We start from the raw sequence: 19,941 nt of genomic DNA, 5'->3' as shown, positions 1-19,941 counted from the left end.
TAAGTAAAGACCGATGATGATACTCTTTATATACACAAGACATAGCTTTAATTATTCTCGCTTTGCAGTTTAAGAACAGAATAATGCAAGCGAATGAGCCATTAAACACTCCTTGTCTGCATCTTCAAGGAAAGGAGGGATTCACCTGCACTATCACCATTACCACCGCGGACTGCCGTCAGCTGCCGTCAGGCGGTAGATGTTGCCTAAAGCTAGAGCAACAGTTCCGCAAAAGTTTGCCGGAAAATCCTGCTTGGGGAATAGCACCAACCAGCGCAACATAATGGCAGCATAAGAAGCACATTCCTTTTGTTCCTTCCTCTCAACGCCTGGTCTCAGCGAGCAGCAAGTTTTCCTTTTTAGAACGTTCTAACGTTCTTTCAACGAAAGTTTCCACTTCCTTCTCTGTCCCTCTTCCTCCTCGCAGCAGCAGGTAAGAAGAAGGAACCGAGGAGCGCGAAAATGGAATTTGAAAATTGGTCTCCGCGAGGTAAAACGGAAGGCGAGGAGCGTAACCGTTACATTCTACACTCAGACGCGCGCCCAGGACGTAAAAGCGGAAGGTCTAGCGGCAGTTAGTGGTGGTGGGTCTAAGATTGATGGATTTCGGGCCGAACGATTGCCGAGAGTCCTGTGGCGGCCACCTTTCGAAGGATCAAGCCCGGATGTTTTGGATGGCGCGAAAATAACAAAATAACAAAAAAAAGAAGCGGGAAAACACACACACAGACATCCATTTTATGCTGACAGGATGGAATTGAAGTGAGGAAGAAGAAGAAGAAGGTGAGAGCTGGTCTCTTACCGTCGTCATCGTCCCTTTCCTCTTCTTTGAAAATTTGTTCCGGAAAGTTTTGAAGAAGCAGAAGAAGACGAAAAAGAAAACCCCTGGACGGCACAAAAAGGCGGCGCACGAAGCGGCCATCTGCTTCTCACCACCCTAGCCCCCTTTTCTCCACCAGGGATTGGTCTGAAAATTAATAAATAGATGCAGCGGATTATAAGGATTTGTGTGAGAGCGGATTCACGGACGAAACTTTGCACACAACCAGTTTGCGAAAGTTTTTAGAAATCTTCCATCGCACAGTTTGCATGGGTTTAAAAAACAAAATATTTTACAACTAAAGCACATAAACACTTTGTGCGACCAGAAACAGGACGCATTGCGTTCCTTGCGTTGTTTAGTGCTTCGCTTAATTACCGGCGACACACACACAACAACAGACGCAACAGGAAGCCCCAAAAGGTGCTTTGAAGCACAGGCAAATGGTGGTCTGGCTGCTTGCTGCTTCTAGCCTGCGGAATTGATGGGCCGGAAGGAGTTTAGATAATTAATAGCAAAAGGGAATTCAGACAGGAAGTGTTGGCGTTCCTTTCATGCTACGCTGTTTCACGAGAGCCTCCTCTCTCTCTCTGCCTCTTTTTTTGCGTCAACATCCGGACTGTTGAGCTCCGTATTAGGAGCTGGGGGATGTCATGTTTTTGGTGGTTTAAGTTTTAATATTTCTTTTTGAATGTTTTAACTGTAAGAACAGAAATTGATAAGAAGAATTTGAATTTTGATTTTGAGATTAAGAAAAAGAAAACTCGTGAAAAACTAATCCAAATACCCTTTTTCCCGATGTTCCGAAGTCCGAATCGATGTGTTTGGGGAGCATAATATCTACTTGTATTTGTGTTCGATTCGGTTTGAGCGGTCGCGCAAACATGCACATAAATTTCTGCCCTCTCTCTCTCTAGGGACACATCAATCCCTCCTCTTCTTCTCCCAACCCTTCGATTGTGTGTCACTCGCTTTCATTCTCTCCTGCCTCGTGCTCATAATGATGGTCTCTCTTCTGTGCGCACCGACCCCCCGTTGATCATCATTGTGTTCTATCATCATCATCATCATCAGCCCTTCCTGGGGTGCCGGTGAAGACGAGCGGTGCACGACGGACAGCAAACATTAATGAAGTAATGGACTGTTGGCTGCTGCTTCGTGTGTCCGTCGTCGACGCCACCACCACCGACGACGAGACGAACCCACCACCATTGCCACCGCGGAGCCACAACTTAATGCCGGAATTCACGTGCCGGACGCACCGGACCCTGCGATATGCTGGCCACAATGAGCATCCATTTTAACTATCCAGACCGTCTCTCTCTCCTCTGCCTTCGAAGCCCTTCTCCGGAAAGCATAAAAAGCAATGCAGCGGCGGCAGCAGCAGCAGCAGCATCGACGCAGCATAACGAGACGCGGGGGCAAAGTATGTTTGAACACATGATCCCTGCACTCCTCTTCCCGCAGCCGCGCCCATCATTTAATGCCAACCATCATCATCATCATCATCATCATCGAGCATAGGCCCTGGAGCATTGGAGTGACGACGACGACGACGCCATGTTTGCCCGTCCTTCGCTTACCACCGCTGGATGGCCTGTTTATCGAGCAAATAAAACCCATTTTCGATAATGTGCCGAACAGCCGCCGTCGGGCACGGCGGTGGCCCCGAGACCCACACCAGACAACACCAGGGCCGGGGTTCCACCACTAACCTCGTCCTTCGCTTCCACCCTAGCGGGGTAACGGGGCACAAGTTGTGTCTGGTTGGAGCAGCGTGCCGGATTGGAGCCGACGAACGACGACGAACCCAATCGAAGTCTTTGTCAACCAATGGGGCCGCGGGCACCAGCCAGCACCACACCACCTGATCCTACAGGGCAGCATTTGGGAGGAACACTACTACTTCAGCATATGAGGGACAGCGCCGCTTCGAGGGTGGGAAAGTTGTATTAATAATGTTTGAACATATTGAACCGAATTGATGGACCGAGCGGCGGGGCTTCAGAATCACTTGAAACATAGTGTGGCGTTTATGTTTCACTTGGTTTCCACTGTTCTTGGCACCATATTTAGGGTAATGTAATGAAAAAAAAAGGAAGAGCAATTGATCGCTGGATAGCGATGAGAACAACCGACGACGACCCAGCCATAGAAATATATTTTTTTTAACGCTAGAAGAGCCAGAGAGACAGTAGCAGCACCATATTTTGCCCAGATTGCAGTGAAGGATATCATTTTTCAAATACAGAAAATTGCTGCAAATGTTGCGACAGTTATGAGCCACACTGTACAATGTGCTAACGCTGAAAGTTAAAAGTAAAATGGTGCAGCAGGACGTAGTCGAAAAAGGAGAACAGACGACGGCGGCAGCACCATCGATGACGATGACGATGATGATGATGAGCATGATAAATAATAATTATTATTTATCGATGTGCTCCATTGCTTCACGGTGCGCCAGGGCCCTTGCGGGGACACACCCTCACCGGGGTTGCCCTCAGACGAAAGCATCATTGCATCACTGGTTCCCTTCTCCTTTCTCACCGTCTGAGGTCGTACGTACGCGCCAGACAATGTTGTGCAATAGTAGTTGTATTGTTAGGGAATACCCTGTTCCTGGGATCGGGATTATTCTGTGCAGCCAGAAAGGCCACGCACCCTATTGAACCATAAAACACACAAGCACTATTCACCGGGAGGTCATACACGCCATGATCGATTCCGAAGAAGACTATTCCCCCCCTCCACGCGGGATATGACGGTCAATAGATGAGATTAGAGCAGCGCCGATGATAATGCATTGGATGGATGCAAATGACGTACACAATAATGCATCCCCCGATCCGTAAGCCAGCGACGGCCAATTAAAATGCAATTTCATGGAGCCAATAGTCAGAGCGGCACCTATAGGAGATGCTATCTTGGCCACAATGGACCACCACACAAACAATGTCGAGAACAGGCGGTATAAATCAAACACCAAATGGGATATCATGGTTTCCCGGGCTCGAACGCCAACATCTACTCTCCACTGTCTTCATATGATGGATAATGATGGCCAGCAGATTCTTTGGGAAAAGTGAGGTCGATATGCACGGTGGTGGTGCTAATTGTTATTTAATGAATGATTTATGCGTCAACAACGAACACACACGCCATCACCTCGTTCTTCTGCATGACACTTTTCACAAAACAACCGTGAAAAAGTCTCAGATGCAGATGAGCTTGTGCCACGGAATCGTTTGGTGGTGGGAAATTTGGAGTTCAACGACATACTCTAGAAACACTTCTACAAGAGTTGTTTTGCTTGACAAAGTTGTGTGCTGTAGGCACAGCTGAACAAGCATGGCGCAGCAGGTTACAGAGAAAAAGAACAGAAAACAGAACATATTATGTAGAAATCCTCATCATTCTGGAAGTGGATAAATTTTGGATAAATGGACGAGGCCCGTATGTTTACCGTATAGCACTTGCAAGCAAAAAACATCTTAAACAGACTGGCAGGACGTAAGAGTACGTCCCCCTATGTTGACACAAATGGCCCTCTTCCTTTGCTTCAGCCTTACTGATAACAGATTTTGCCCTGTTTCAACGAGATATCATACGAAACATAGAACCTGCCTTGAAGAGTAATTCAGCGCCACATCACTGGAACATAGTAAAGGAACGAAAAGAAAACAAAAATTGAGATATTCCCCGCACTCTAATGAATTGCATTGAAACCAGGAAAATGCATTGCACCAGGCCATAAGTCATCTCATATGAGACGCAACGAGAAAGGCCTCTGTGGTTGCTGGTTTCAAACTCAAGCACTCGGCGCTTCCTCTTCAAACTCAGTCAAACATGAATAATGCATCGTACCGTCGGCGGCACAAGATGCTCGCTAATGACGATTATGAGTTGATGGCGGCCAGACGGCTCGCTCGGGTCGATCTTGTGCAGGCGCGGAAGTTTGACAAGACAATATTTTTTCTTCCTTTTTAAATGGATGCATCTTCTAGTGTATGCTGCTGGATATGGTTTTAACGCTTTGAGTCTAGACTCAACCTCTAAAGCCAAGAGGCCAGAGTCACAGAATACTGAGCTAGCATTTAAGAACAACCTGAGCCAAACATAAAAAAGGACTCTAGAAATATGATGAACCCCACAGAGTAACAGCTGTCGAGCACCGGGCCGGTGCAGCTGGCCCCACTCGAGGCCAAGAGAGGCACGTGTTTGTCGTGGCCAAACCTCTTCTTCCATTCGTCTGAACAACAGCAAAACAGCTGGAAGAAGCCCGTAAGCAACCCGCCGATCGAGACGCTAGGGGTTCGCCGTCGACGACGTGTCAGGTTTTTTTTTTTGAGAAATAAAATGCCTCGATATCTGGCAGGATCGAGCGAGGAAGAGGGAAAGTGTGTGAGAAAGAGCATCTCTCGCATCGGATACAATGTTCCCAAGTCGACAGTTTTTGGCGTGTGTGTTTACGAATCATCGATCCGACCCCAACAACATAAGCTGGAAGGCCCTGTCACTACAGCATTTCAATTTGTGTTTGAACCCCTGGCCTGGCCCTAAGGGCTCTCTCTCTCTCTCTCTCTCTCTCTCTCTCTCTCTCTCTCTCTCTCTTTCCATCTGAGGCCCCGCGCCGCGTTTGCGTTTTGTAGAAATTTTAATTTAATTTCAGCAGCCGACAGTCAGCTGTTCGTTCGTTCTTGTGGTCACGGCGAACCATGGTATAGATAGGAAGATGACGAGTGGCATGGCACGCAAGACGCACGGGGATCAGGTGCGGTCAGGTGCCTTTTTCGGGACGGGCAACAGATGCCGCGCTGTTGTTGTTGCAGCTACCTTCTTTTCGATTTCACCTTGATGAGCGACTAGCACGCGGCTGCTGGGGGCCGCAGACTGCAGCGCCACGCCAGCGCCTGAAGCATAAATTAATGTGTGCTCTGCAGCAGCCGGAAGAGCACCAGCACCACCACCACGATTTGACCTTTTGCGGGTTCGAACATACCAGTGCAAGTAACACAAATTGCCCAACGACACTTTGCCGGGCCGCAGAAGATCGTCATCGAGTTTGGAAACAAACAATAACAGATGAGTAGCATTAGCATTAGCTTGAAAGCATAAAAACAAGAACTAAAGCATCGCTTTACGTGACCAATTTTGCCAGAACTCCAGCTGACACCATCGGTGACCAAATAAAGCATCTTCTGAAATGGTTTCACGTTAACAGAATAATGAGATACACACGGGGGAAGGGGGACATGCAACATTATCTTGGCCGAATTTCTCAATTAAGTTCGCGATCGCCTTGCGGTTACGGATTATCGCAGCTGTTCTCTCTACCGGTGCGTGTCCACCGTGTACGCCGGTATAATGAGGTCCCGATGGTAACAGGTGATTGACTGACCGACAAAAAGCAGCTTGCCCGAACAGTTTCATAATTTTAATGATTATGTTTTAATCGGCAACAAATTTTCCCAATTTCCTTCATCTTCTTTTTTTTTCTTCTTTTGAGGACAATGACATTGACGTGCAGTGCGGCGGCGCATTAACACATGCTTCCACTGAACAAACGGAGGCATTAAATTGTAATGTTACAAACTTTCTCGCCATTACATCGATAGCGTTTGATGACCCCGCGCGCGCGCGCGCGCCTGCCTGGATGTCGTCTGCTGACATACTTTTTGATACGTTGTCGCCGGTTTTTTTTTTCGTCTTATTAATTGCGTCGTAATATGTAAATACGTAAGTAAAAAAAGGCAATTTTTCTTACCTTTTAGAGAAAGCGCGCGGATAGCGGCGTCTGCTATGCTCCACTACAGCATAAACGTACGTGTGGCGGTTTCCGCTCTTTAGGCGCGCAGAATCAGGAGCAGCGAGACGTAATCCATCATGTGGGCTGTTGGAAAATTTCGACTGTGACAAACACTCTCGCAAAAACCAGCCACAAATCAATCGTTGGCCAAACTTCCGGTTCCGATTTCAGCTTCCGATTGCGATCGAAACTTCAAAACATTTGGCAGTTAATCGGGAGAGAGCTCATTGGAGGGCTGGAAGGACTCCGGAAGCTGGCTTACTGCATGTGTTGTTGTGTGTATGTGCGTGTGTTTGTTGTCGATGATTTGCTTTTCTTCACACACACAAACGCCCGGGGATCGATCCTTCTCCTGTCGAGAAGGAGATCACCTGCCTCTGCCCGGAAGGCAACAGCCGTCGTTGTGGCCGAGATGGCGGCTGCACTTCCTGTTTGCTTCTGCTGCAAGCCAGCGAGAGAGTGAGCGTCCGTCCCACCTCTCCCTCTCTCAGCCAGTGCAGCCTTCACCAGCCTCACTTCCTCATGCAGTTGGACTTTGAGATGATGGTCGCGGTCACGACGACAAAACAGCACCCCACTTTCGCACGCACTCCTCCTCCTCCTCACTGTTGGGTAGTAGACGCACTACTACTACTTCTACTACTGCTACTTTGCAGCATGCCGTTAGTTGGCGCACAAAAAACTGCCTTTACGACGGAGCACACTAGGCATGCATTATAGGGATTGGATTTAATTTTTTTTTGCTTTTTACCGACTTGGGAGATATTCTCACACACACACTGCACTGCACTCCTGCCCGTTTGCTCACACTAGGTCGTCGTCGTCGAACACTTTCGATTTCTCGTTTTGCTTAGGACTTTTCGCGTATCGCGTACACCACACTCGCGGGATTTGTACGAAATCGGAACCAATAATCGGGAAATCGGCGTTAAAAATCTGGTATCACCGTGTCGTTGCACCACCGCACCACACGTTTTCCCTTCTCAGAGCACCACCAAACCACAGAACACAGACACACACACAATCGATACGGGAGTGAATATCTGTTGGAAGATGAAAAGGATTGCTTTGTTTTAGTTTTGAGAAATACTACGATGGAACCACCGAATGACGGCGAACGGAGAAGGCGGTGTATGTCAGCTCTGTTGATCGATTCTCGCTTGCTTTAATCGAGCTGTCATGTGCTTTGTCGACTGTTGACGCCTTTTTTTTGTTTTGTCAATTTTAATAAAACAATTTTCGACATTCAGAAAATCGCACTGTTGGAAGAATCGCAAGAGAAACATCAGGACATCGAACGCAGAATCGACTTGGCCGCCGGAATCCTGTTGGTGTTGGTGTTGCGGTTTCGACGTTTCTCGTGTGTATGTGTCACTTGACTTTCCCACGGAGTTTGATCAAATCGTCCCTCGGGAGTAGGAATCTCCTTCAGCGCCGCCAGCGGACAACCCAAAACGGAAGCCACGAAGGCGGGTGTGTGCGACGACTTCTTCCTTCAAGCCGTGGTTTTGTATTAGTGAACCAGCGTTCCACGATTGAATTGCGAGTGCGAGTTTTTTTCCGTGCTTCCCGCGGTCCGTCTTGATTTCGATGAACATACATATTCCGGATCCGTAGAAAGGCCAGCAGCGCGCGTAAATCGCGTTCATAACTTCTTTTTTTTTCTAATCCACGCACCGTAGTCCGACCGGAAACGAGGGAAGGAGGCGGTTTACGACACCACCTCCACACCGCACCTTCCTCTCTCTCTCGTGAAGTAGTAATGAATGAAGTTGATAGCAGAACAGGCGAAAGAGCGGGACGGCATCAAGCATATTTTTTCTCCCACTAGCCTATGATTATTAGAGAAGGGGTATCGAAAAGCAATGACCGCTTAGATGGGAAGAGAGAGAAGAAGCCAGAGAGATAGAGAGAGAGCGGGAGAGCGAGCCCCCCCCCCCTCCCCCATCCACAAACTAATCTGAACCGAGGCGAGTGGTTGATGCTCCCCATGCTCCAAGCTTCGCCTTCTCTCTTCCGCTTACATCAGCATGCGCATCGCCTTCCTTGTTTCTCCAGCAGCGAGAGCATCGCAGCTTACATAACTTTATTCTCTACTACTAGCAACCCCGGCATACTTCGTATTGCCCAAGAATAAAATATGATGGTATACGTTGCAATTGTTATTTTTTTTTAACTTTTGTAGTGCGGGAAACCTGCATAGGCAGCTCGGGGAATGCGAGAGTTCCCTTCGGGAGGCTGGGCGGTTAAACACCCCATTTCCATATCTACTGATGCTCTCGCAAATAGGTGGCTCACTGAGACTGCCCCTGGCTTCATATCCTGGGCATGAAAGGGTTGGAGAAGTCGATGTCATGGGGTTGACGCCTTAATAGTAACTGTTGAGATTCACTCTCTTCAGGTAAGCACCTTATGATAAACGACATTTTTTGTTTTATTACCAGGCGCAAGAACAAACAGAGCAGATGGTTTGCCGACACGTGAAAATGCTACATATAATTGACCATGGGAAAAACAATGATAAATATAGAGATATGCATATGTCACGTACACTGCACACTACCGTAGTCGTTTCTATCCAAACTAATCAATCGCATCCTGCAGCGACGCAGCTGCAAAACATCCAAGGATGCGAGGAAATCGAATTGGACGAAGGTGTCCGAGCAACCAGACAAAGCGCAAAGCTATACCCCACTCACACACCCAAAAGAAGGATGGCGGTGATGATGGCGATGATGACGATGATGATGATGATGGTATTAAGTTTCTTTTCGCCGGTCGTCCCTTTTCGAGATTCCGATTCCTCTTCGCTCTGCTCTGTGCGAAGCAGCAGCCCAAAAGGAACGAGAGGTACAACAAAACCGAGAGAAAAAAAATCCATTAAAAAGGCATCCCCCGAGGGAAATCCTTCCTTCTTCTCATCGCACACACCAGAATACCTGGAATTTCGGTAGGATGGCGGCGGTTGATGGCCACAAGAAGCGCGAAGAGAACACGACAACACCAAGAACGAAGCGCGCCCGCCGGTGTAGGTGTGCGTGATGGTTGAATTCGTGGAAAGAAGAAAACTTCTCAATCACACACACACACACGCACACGCGCGGAGCAAACGGAAATCTGCTGGAATTAAAAACACCCTCTTCCTTTCACCCCCAAAGGCATCTTCTTCGTGTCACGCACGAGCACGAGATTCACGTTTCAAGTCACACGACCACGACGAAGATGGCGGTGACCGGTGGTGCAGATGCTGCAGAGCAGAGGGTTATTCTTGTTCCCCGGCGGTTCCAGTTTCACGCACGTTTTCACGGGAATTCGTGCTTTGGGAATTCACTTTCACCGAACCAGCCTCCCATTCCCCCTAACTCCCTTTTTTCCACCCCAGCCAAGCCCACATACCATACTCCAACCAGCCCGGTCTTAGAATGTACACACAGCAAACACACACACACACGAACACACCTATGCAGTGCACGGGAAATGATAGTAAAAACACCCTGCCACCCCTTTCCAACCCGTGTTTTCCCTTTCCGTTCGCTGCCGTACAACACAACGAGTGCGAGCGAGCTGACCAATAGAAACATACACACACACACACACACCAGCGCAAAGGCGAACGCGCGCGCACTCACACGCGTTAGAATAGCGCGCGAGAGAAACAGCGACCTCTCTCTCTCGCTCTCTCGCTTTCGACGATGAGAGAGGCACTGTTGTGATCTCTTTCGCTCGTACGCACTTTTCTCGCCATCGAAGCGAGCCCTCTCGGGAACCCGGAGAGAGAGAGAGAGAGAGCAAGAGAAAGGAGGCGCGGTGCTTGGTCAAGGGGAGGAGGACAGTTCGGGGGCTCGACGGCGCGCACTACACAACAATAATTGCACGATCGATCTGTTCCTGCGGTAGGAGCGCAGGGGTGGAAAGAAAGAGAGACAGAGGAAGACACGCACACGAACATCGTGCAAGATCAACATTCACGCACGTACGTGAAAAACCGTGAAGCGAGCGCAAGAACGTGAAGCTCACTCACACACACACACGAACAGACAGAGAAAGAATGCTATCACCGTCGTTTCTTCACGCGCTTTTTCCACCTTTGACCGCCGTGTCTTGGCTGTTGGTAATAATAGCCCTTTAAGGGAAACCTGCACGCACACACACACACACACACAGAGGCCGTTTTCACCGTCCACACACTGTCCTATTGTTTGTGTGCGCCTTTCCTTGCCCAGAACACTACCGCTCCTCCTCCCCTTACGACCGGATGAAAGTTGAAAGATGCGGAAGAAGGACGCCGCCATCTCTGGTAACTCTTACTCGCTTCCGCTTTCGTTGGCAGCAACCGAGAAGGAGAAGAAGTGAAGATCGATGAAGAAGAAGGCGACGGCCCGGTACCGGGATCCGGCGGATGCACGAAATGAAACCAAAAATTCACAAATTCACAGATTGTTCGAAAATTGGGATTCAAAAATCCAAATTTCGAAAACGCTCCTCTCCCACCGAACGCACAAACCCGAATGATTCCGAGAAAATCCGACGACCGAGGGTTCAAGAAAACAACAACGCGAGAAAAGAGAGCCGCTCATTTTTCAACACCAGATCCATGGGCAAGAGTAGCACATCCGATGAAACAGAGAGAGCGCTGCAGCAAAACGAAAAGAGAGAGAATTAACGCGAGAGAAAGAATTCTCCGAACCGAAGTGAGCACGAATCTGCCCGAACCTCAACCGAACTTTTTTTCACGTTCTGTTCGCCATCTCGCTCCCACTTAAGGGGTTGCAGGGGTTGCATTGCCCGATAAAGAGAAGAGGTAAAGAAGCAGCAAACAAAAAAAAACACAGAACGTGTCTCGCGGGTGACCCCCCCCCTCCTCCTTCCTCTCTTCTCCAACACTAACCGGACGAACACACCGTGTGAAACGTGTTTCCGGTCGGCGACGATTGCACTTGGGTGGTATGGGAGAGTTTATGGGCGCAATAGACGACGGAACATCGATTACGAGGTAGTAGCCGCTGCACTATCGTTACACATCCACCTCAAAGCAGGCCGCTTTATGTTGCTTCACTTCAACTCGTTCATCGATTAAAAGGCGAGACACCACACTCTCTGCCTTTGACAGGCAGATGACTGAACACATAACCTCAACCACTGCAGCAGGGATCCTTCGTTCGTTCTGTTTCGCGAACAAGGGACAATCTGCGAGAGCGATCCTGCGTCCTGCGGGTGGGCTTTAATCCCCACACCCCCCGGCCCCCGGTGACAGATGGGCACGAAACTGAAAGCAATTAAGTGAAGCGAAGAAAAACCCAGTGGCGCTGTCTCGGTTTATCCATCAATCCATCAGCTTATCGAGTAGATCAAGATCATTGAGGGAGCACATTTTGTACCGTTTTTCCCAACACCTCTCTTGCACGCACTACACTTTATTTCCCTTTTTTTTCGTGTCTGCAATCTCTGGCCTCTACACAGCTGCACAGGACAACAGGACGAAAACCCCGTGAGCTCTCACGTGCTCACGAGAGCAATCATTTCAGCAGCTCGCAAAGCGGAAACAGCAGCAGCAGCAGGATACTCCCGAATCCCATCGCAACATACACTCACACATATGCGCATGCCGGGTGTGTGTGTGTGTATCCTAGAACCGGACAAGGCTCGCGAACACAACTCCCGGATAGGGATTCTCTCGGTTTCCGACCGTTTGCATGTGTACGTTTTGGGTTGCCGCGAATCCGGGAGTGGTTGGTTCATCATCCTTGCTGTCCCTGCTGCTTGGGGAGGATTCAACCTCACCCATCCCTTTTGGCGCTGTCGTTCACACGCACACAACGACGACGACGACGGCGACGACCACCACTACCACCACCACCGAGGACGACGACACGGGGTGATTGCTGGCTGTTTGTTGTTTGGATTCTTCTTCTTCTTCTTTTTTACCTTCTTCTTTCCGCCGGTGCCACTGATCCCCCCGTCTAGTGAGCCTTGGAACAGAAAACAATTGGTTTCTCGGAATTGAGTTGCTCGGAGTTGGGGATGACTATACTCTCTGGTGACTACGAGTACTACGGGGAGCAGACGTAATTCTCCGACGCTTCGGAGGACCGAGAAGATGAGGATGGTTCTGGTATGCCCGGTTGTGGACGGAAAAGTTGTAAATATTTTCGTGGAAATTACGAGCCACACAGGCCCCGGCCACGGCGATTTGCCAGGGTAAACAAGCGGCTTTAGGTGGTTCCAGCGTGCTGCATGAATGGGATATGCTTAGGCGCAAGACTAGGACATGCTGACGTTAGCTTTTTAATTGAACTTTTAATTCTTTTCTACTTACTATATAAATGTTATTCAATCAGCTTCAGCAATCGAGCTTAGCTGTAAGTGAATAGTATTGTTACTACACTTCAACTACACATACTTTAACTTTATATATGAAGCGACCCGAACGACCTGCACTGCACAGAGCAAACGCACATACAGATGCAAGCCCTTTTTTGATCGAATGGTTCCTGTGGAGAATATAATAACATATAAATAGTATAAATAGGAGAAGTTAGAGAATAAATCAGGCATGATAGGTGAGTGATAAGCATCAAACTGAGTGGTTGTTCTGTTTTCCTATGGTCGGCGCCTCGACTCGTACCAAGATAAGTATTGATAGTTTGTCAGGCCATTTCCCTGACTGGTGACGCTGCCGAAAGAAATTAGTTGCCGGATCCACTCGCGCCGAACCCAAGCTGTTCATATAATTGTTATAATATGATATATAATTATTCGCCCAATCCGCTTATTTAGCTTTTTTTATTTAAGCTCACAATTGCAGCTGATTGGTTTATTTCATCCACAATCCTGTGTCTATTGCACTCTTTAACCACTATTGAATAGTTGCTTAAAACTAGCAAACAATAAGCAATGCTAGAACTGTGCTCTGTGTCGTATCAATACTTTTGTGTATTTTTTAAATCTTTGAATAATACGTTTATGTAAATGTTATAGTCGATCTATTATAAGAGAACATTTCACACTCATGAACAGTAATGTGAACACAGATTTAACCGAATGTGCCTTGCCTCAATCGCGTTCCTGATTTATAATAATTAAAAAATAATTCCATACCTTAAGCAAACAAATGAAATGTGTTATAATACAATCAACAGCAATATGCTAAGCATACTTTTTCTGTTCTCGATTTTTCGAATAACGAAAACTGCGCCTAAGTACGAACATGATAAGAATCCCAAATTTATTCCTAACAATAACAGCGCATTAGACAACACTCGGGACAACTAGCTCAACCCCCGCGCCAGGCACCATTTTAGCCGATTGGTAAGACGATAGTCCTGCCGTTTGCTCCTTGGTCTCCATCAACTCCTCGCACCCCCGGCGGGCAAACAATCTTGACACGGGGCATCCACGAAACAACGAGCGCAGCAATATGCTGTGGAACAGAATCTTGTCTGGTATCGGGATTATGCTGTTCCCATTTCGTCGAGTTGCAGCCAGAGAAAAGGACATTAAATTTTCATCATCATCATCATCATTCCAGGCGAACCCTCAAGGACCACAACAAAAAAAAGGTCCACATTCGGTGACCACTCCAAGCAGCTCAGTGTGGTCTCGCACTCCTACAAGGCGACGAAACACACGGATAAGAACGAAATAAAAGGAAAAAAGAAAATGGAACGGAACACACACACACCGCAGACCGGCCAATTTGGGTCAACATCAAGAAACTGAGAACGATGGGCAAACAAACCGACCACCGACTACAGCAACAAGAAACAAGGACTGGTACGAAGATAAGCGAAAGATGCAAGTCCCGGAGACACCTAGGAAGGAGAGTGGATCCTTTTTTCTTCGCTTTCGCCTCCGAGCAAGGCGATCGATGCAATTCAAGTGCATCGTCGTACAGAGACTCGGGAAGATCCTGCTTCCGAAACTGCCATGTGGTATGTTATAGCTTCCTGTGTGCTATGTCCTTCCACCTGCATACCTTTGACGTGGTGTCTGTGTCTAACCCTACTACATCGTATCTTTATCTTTATTGCAACGCCTCAAGTGTCCTGAAGAGTCGCGAAAAGGAAATGGAAGGAAATGATTTGTTCAACTCTGTTTCTGTCCGTTTGAGGGCCGGAGAAAACTGAATGTAAAAGTTTGAGAAGGAAGTTGTTTGTGCGCTTCCTATTAGCCTCCGAGCTAGCCGGAAAATCCCTTCAACTGCACGACTGCAACTTATGGAAAACTTTCGAGCAACATTTGATAAAGTATATAATTCGTTCTGATTATGTATTCTTCCGCGCGCGCGAGAGAGAGAGAGAAAAAAAACATCGTGAAAAACTATTCGCCACTTTCTGGTGCCTCTTCGTTGGCTTTCTGCTTTTCAAACAAGGCACAAACAAACGTAGAAATGGGAAAGTAAATCTGAAAAACAATCCTTAAGAAGCCACATTTCGTTACACTCAGCTCTGGAATGAGCGCAATAAAGCAGCAGCTAAATAGCCTCAGCTTAGCGCAATGAATTGGAAATGAAAAGGATAAAATAAAGAAAGAAGAGTGGTTGCCCTGTTAGCGGCTGGCCCTGGTTTTATGGAACCTGTCTCCGTTCCGATCCGCACTCTCCGCTTGACTACTGCTGGCTTGTGTAAAGTTGTTCGCATTTCTACTTACACGAGAAGATTGAATTGATTGATTGATTGAAGAAGATTCATTTCACCGCGCAACGACTGCCGGCAACGTCGTAAAATTCTTCCTTCCTAAGGGCGTAAACTCCAGCTTTACTTTGCAACAGCAGCAGCAGCAGCAGCAGCAGGGACGGTGGTAGTAAATTTGAACAATGACAACGATAATGAAGAGTTCTTTAAAGTTCAGATGCGTTAAGGATTTGCTGAAGGGAAAACTTGGACGAGATTAGTTTAGTTGAATGCACTGTTTAAGCGCCATTTCGTTACTTCAACGAGAACAGACACTGAAGTTTCGTTGGTCTTTTGGATAAAGAATGTTTAAAATGGTGAAATAATGACGAAGACAAAAAACTAAACAAATCCAGATGCAGCTTTAAGTGTTCTATGTTACCATATGTAGTTATGGAAAAGTATATAAAACAGATTGAACGATAGGGAACACGTACACTCAGCTGTTATGTGATTCTGTTCTAGCCCTGGAGGTTGACATTATGCTCACTTTTTACGATCGAATCTCATTATATTCTACGCACTTTTTCGCCGTCATTTTTCATCAAAAAAGAAAAAAAAACATACGCTCACCACCGAACCAGCTGCATCCCTCCATTCCATCGCGGCGACAATCGCGATAACAATAAGGTTTATAGTAACAACAGTAAAGCAATAACGTTAACGTAGTGAGGAAGCCGGTCTGGCCTAGGAGGGCTTTGTGAGCGCGATGACACAACATGAAATTATGTTAAACAACATCACCGTGCCCAGCTGGCTGTGGCAACGACGGGCCGTCCACCTCGAGCTGTTTATTGGAACAGGACATCTTCATATTCCTGAAGCGAGGACCAAGAGGCAACGAATTCGTTTTCCCCTAAGATTGACCATTTTCCGAAATCAGTCGGAGACTGTTTCCCGCCGATATTCTACAAAATGGGTCACCAGGACCGATGATGATCGAATTCATTCTAAAATGCCCCCCTCCACGTGGTTGTGGACGTGAGTTTGGGGTGTCGGGAATTGAATTAAACCCGGGGTGGCCTGGGGGGTTGCCAACGGAGGGGAGCAAATGATTTCTAAAGTGTGTAATTAAGTCATTGGGCCAGGGCCAGGGCCAGGGCGATTTCACCGGTGACATAATAAGGGAAATTCGGTCTATTAGCGAAGAAGAAGGAGATAGAGGAGAAACCCCCCGTTACTAAAGAGCAAAGAAGGGACATGAAATGGTGGGAAGGGTGCAGATTGATTTTGATTTTGATTGCAAATAAATGGAATGGTTTGCTTGATTGATAATAATAACAATAATAACAAGTGGTAGTGCCGCGGGCGAAATAAGATGGTTCTTATCAATATTAATTTTAATAATATTAAAGATCTGTAAATTTAAATGATACATCCTGAAGCACAGAGATGGTATGAAATTAACAAGCATCAGGGACAATACTTTAAAGAAGACAAATGATTGAAAACATTTTTAAATTTTCGTCCTTTTTTAAGTACTCATTTTGGTTTACTTATATACTTCTACATTGATTTTACTTAATTTATGATAAAACACTTAATTATCTAACTTTTGGTATTCAAACAAAAGGCTTCACAAAAGAATGTGTTCGCTTAAGTAAAATATAAATTACAAGGTAGTACATGTAGTGCTATTCTGTAACACATGCTACAGACACAAGGTGTCTACTGCGTGGAAGAAAAAAATATGCTCATGTTAATTCAAATAGAGATCAAGTAGTCATCGAATGAATATGTCAGCAAATTCTATGAACTGAGAACTATTCCAGTTTAACAAAATCAACCTTACATCCTTAAAGATTCCTGGTACGCCAGTCCATTAAACCAATTTCAGCAGCTTCAGAATGCGATAGATAAACAATAGCAATAGATAAACACCCCACAAATGGTCACATCTCTCAGCTTGTAGCAGAAGCAAAATTGGATAAAGCATAAGTCCAATTCCCTGCTCGGCACAAAACGGCAGCCGAGGGCGACAACCGTGTGTGCGCTCGTGTCGCCTTTTTTGGCAAGATGTGCGCGTGCGGCGGGATGTTTAATTCAACATTAAATTAATATCCTGCTTCTCGAGCCACATGCGCACGCACGGTCCACGGTTCTGTTCTGGTTCTGGTCCGCTTTCGCCTTCTCTGCTGTTCAAACGAACAGACAACGAGGAGGAACGCTTGAAGAGAATAAGGAGGTGGAGGAGGAGGAGAATGAGGAATAGCGGAGTCCCGGATCCCTTTGCGCGGTGCAACGTAACCCCTTTGCTCGTCGGAACATCGTTCCTGGTTTTATTTCACCCCAGTCATAGTGTCATTGCGGACAGTGTATTCCGAGGGGATGGGCACCAACAAGGGGAAAGGAAGAACGTTTGACAAAACGGAAGACAGAGAGGACAGAAACACTCCCGATCGCCCTTATCTCTTCAACCCCTTCACGATACAACCCATCCTCGGGCGGAAGGGGAAGTCACTCTCATCCCCTTTCGCACCCTTTCACGCTTCACACTACACCGTACCCCGAGCAGACCCCAGAGGCGAATGTTTCCCTCGTTCTCCCTGAGTTTTGTGACGAAAAAAAAAACATGGAACGAAAAGTGTCCCTCCCAGAAAAATCGAGCGACTCAGTGGTAGCGCGCTTCGGTTGCGGTTTATTGGAGTTTTCCACGACACGAGCAGGCGACTCGTGATCCGTTCGTCCGATTCGTTCGACCGAGCGTGCGTGCGTGCGTGCGTGTGAGCGAGCGTGTTTTGTTAAATTTTAATTATCGGTACACCCGGGAAACCATCAATTTCCGTTCGCTATCCATCAGTTCTAAGCCCCGCGAAAGTGTGTGTGTTCATATTTGATGTGTCATGGCGCCACACAACTGTACTCAATACACCCTTTGCTCACGCGAACCGGCAGGTTCTTCGGAGTGCAGACAGACAAGTGTTAATTGGTGATTGGGAACCCATTCACCGTTGGATGGAGAGCATGGCATCTGTCGATTGTATAGGTATTATAGGCTAAATCTAAAGGAGACAATCGGGTGGTCCGGAACAGACTATGTCTCGGGGATATTTTACTCAGTTTTACAATGTTGTGGAAAAATATTGAAACTTTTTCATTTATGCTTCTATTGGGCATTGGTGTATTAGTTGGCACAAAGGGATTATTAATAAGGGAATGAACTACTGTTTAACAACTGACCAACATCCTACTCAAGGGCTTATAACAGCAACTCACTTCTGGAGGGGAAGTATCTGCTGCGGAAGTCAATTACCATTTGTACTTTAGCGAATAAGCTGCAGCATCTGGAAACAGGTCCAGAGCGAACGAAGCGTTGACACGTAGCCCCAACTGTGACAGCCATCTGTGTCATCCAGCAATAAAGGTGATATCCATGTCCATGGACTCATCAAAAAAATTATGAAATTATGTTGTGGTGCTCTGCAGCGAAATGACTTTGTTAGTATCTAGAACCATGTCAGAAGTCACCATTTTGACTTTGTCTAACCCTGTTAGAAATACACGTTGTATAGTTTGCTATACTCTTTAAGTAATCATATGTTTGGTTATGCTATCAGTGTTCACTGTTCACTATTATTCATTGATTCTTTAAACACTTATACTTTTTTATGATCAATTTTGAGTGGATTTATGTTTTTTTAAAGCTTATTTCTATCTAGAAACATTTAAACAAATCGTTCAAATCATCCTTACTATGAGAGATATGACACATCTCTTGTTTAGTTCTCAGTTTGCTCTTTATTGAGTTAGTGTATTTATTACTCAGCTTTAGCTAGGTGTATTCTAAATTGTATCATCTGTTATTCGCTTTCTTAGTTCGTGTTGTCCGATAGTACTTGAAATTTCTGCTTTATTTCTAAAGCTTCTCATTTTGTTTGATGTGTAAATGGGGGTTTTAGTTTGGCGTGTATTTTTATTACCCATTCCTTTCGTTACTGTTCATTATTGTTCTTTTTATGTCATCAAGTTTTGCGTCCTCTGTTCATCACTCTTTGGTGCTTTTCTCATTAGCTTTTTATTCTTTTCATGGCGTCCTAATCGAGTTATTGTTTCTGTGTAATCATCTCTTTCATCAGTTGCTCAAAGATTCCCCTCATAACGGTAAATGATCGTTTGGCTAGTAAATTAAACTCCAACATTGTGAAAGGATACACGTTCCGAAAGCCACCGAAGCGGAAGATGCGGTAATTCGCTTTTTATCAACTCATCATTCAGTCGTTCCCCTTCTTCCTACCACGCCAGACTGGCGGGATGATGTGTGGAGGTCCTGTTTTATTCGTTCATCAAAGCCCAAACATCCGTGCCCAGGATGTTGGGCACCGCCTAGGCGGGCACTCTAAGTGGCACTTGTCGCAAAATGAACTTTGTTCACGCATTTGTACCCCATACATACGGGACACTTACGGGGTGGGGGGTTCCACGGGTATGTCACTCTGAAGATCTGACTCCGACACACACACACACGCACACACGGCGCACGACCAACAAACGCATGCTAGCAAAAAGGATAATTTCCGGTTTCCGTGCCGGCGCGGACGATAGCACAACCCACAACCGCAGCGCCACCAGCATTAGCATCAAGGCAACTGCATAATTGCTGCAACAGCAGCAGCAGGAGCACCTGTTGGTCGTGGGACGGGGCG

General features: G+C 46.7%; 1 protein-coding gene across 1 annotated transcript in view; it reads right to left on the bottom strand.

The window, feature by feature from the left end:
* The window catches only part of LOC125953382 (zinc finger protein jing homolog), a 56,466-nt gene extending 48,784 nt beyond the window's left edge, over positions 1-7,682 (bottom strand). The window contains exon 1 of the mRNA XM_049682913.1: positions 6,585-7,682. The gene's annotated coding sequence lies outside the window, so the exon portion shown is untranslated. The remainder of the gene's footprint in view (positions 1-6,584) is intronic.
* Positions 7,683-19,941: the final 12,259 nt, after the last annotated feature.

This window comes from Anopheles darlingi, chromosome 3 (genome assembly GCF_943734745.1).
Source record: "Anopheles darlingi chromosome 3, idAnoDarlMG_H_01, whole genome shotgun sequence".
Taxonomy (NCBI): Eukaryota; Metazoa; Arthropoda; class Insecta; order Diptera; family Culicidae; genus Anopheles; species Anopheles darlingi.
The sequence above is the reverse complement of the archived record's forward strand: the minus strand, read 5'-3'. Positions and strand labels throughout refer to the sequence as shown.